This window comes from Echinops telfairi, unplaced genomic scaffold (assembly GCF_000313985.2).
Source record: "Echinops telfairi isolate 266 unplaced genomic scaffold, ASM31398v2 ScPeMD7_7404;HRSCAF=8442, whole genome shotgun sequence".
In the NCBI taxonomy this organism is placed as follows: domain Eukaryota; kingdom Metazoa; phylum Chordata; class Mammalia; order Afrosoricida; family Tenrecidae; genus Echinops; species Echinops telfairi.
Genome location: NW_022111304.1, coordinates 2,511,164 through 2,512,768, shown reverse-complemented (window position 1 = coordinate 2,512,768; position 1,605 = coordinate 2,511,164).

Sequence of the window (1,605 nt, the reverse complement as noted above, 5' to 3'; positions counted from 1 at the left end):
ATAGGATAAATATCTATCCTTAAAGAAATCCAGTTAATACAAGTATTATTCAAATTTAGACACCAATCACTAACGATGAAGGAACTGAATAATTTTACTAATGTCTTCTGTCTGAAATGAATCAAACATGGCATCAAGATGCACTGACAGCTTCCTTGCCGCATCTATTGGGGGCATGAAGACCATTCTCAGCAACCGGACCGTCCACATTCCAGAGAATGTCAACACTTCCCTGAAAGGGCACACAGTTATGGTGAGGGGCCTCTGAGGAACCCTGCGGAGGGACTGTCAGGACCTCAGTCACATCAGCATGGAACTCCATCTCCTTGGGAATAAAAAGAAGAGGCTTCTATTTGAGAGATGCTGGGGAAATAGAAAGGAACTGGCTACAGCCCACACTGTCTACAGTCACTTACAGAACATGATCAAGGGTGCTGCACTGGGGCCGATGCCAGCTGAAGCCTGGGTATGCTCACTTCCCCGTCAACATTGTTATACAAGAGGATGGGTCTCTTTTTGGACTCTGTAACTTCTTGGGTAAAAATACATCCAGAGGGTTCGGATGAGGACAGTGTTGCTTGTTCCCTGCCTCAACCCAGAAAGAGGAGTTCATTCTTGAAAGAAATTACATTGAACTTGTATCATGTTTAGCTGTTTTAACTAAGCAAGACCCAACAGCTAAAAACAAGATATTTGGGGGGGAAATTGGAGTGGTTTCTATAGTTCTGAAAAAGGAAGAGTTCAACAGGCTGATGAGTAAGATCTAAGAGGTGTCCAACTACAGGGTAGACTATTCCTTAGACGTGTCTGTGCTACTTCGATGCAATAAAATTTATCTATTAAAAAAGAGAGAGAGAGAGATGCATTGATAATTACTGGCCATTAGAATGTAAGAGTTGGACACAAAAAGGACCAGAGAAGAATTGATTATCTTGAATGATAGTGTTGGGGGGGAAATATTGAAAGTACCCCAGGAGGGGAAGGGGAAGGTGGGGGGAGAAGGGGGGAACCAATCACAATGATCTACATATAATCCCCTCCCAGGGGGACAGACAACAAAAAAGTAGATGAAGGGAGACCTTGGTCAGTGTAAGACATGAAAAAAAGATGTATGAAGTATCAAGGGTTCATGAGGGAGGGAGGGTAGGAGAGGGGCAAAAATGAACTGATACCAAGGGCTCAAGTAGAAAGAAAATGTTTTGAAACTGATGATGGCAACATATGTACAAATGTGCTTCACACAATAGATGGGTGTATGGATTGTAATAGAGCTGTATGAGCCCCCAATAAAATGATTAAAAAAAAACCAAAAACGAAAAGAAAGTACCATGGACTGCCAAAAGAGCAAGCAAATCTGTCTTGGGACCTGTATAGCCAGCATGCTCCTTGGAGACTTCTGACACACCTCGGACATGGTGTCAAGAGGCATCATGAGAAAGAGCATCATGTCTGATACAGTAGGAGGGCAGTGAGGAAGAAGACCCTCACTGATGAGGTGGCTTGAGCCTGTGGCTGCAACCAGGGGCTCAAACAACAACTGTGAAGGTGGCGCAGGGTTTCCCGCTGTGGTGCATTAGGGTTGGTAGGAATGGAAACTGGCTCACT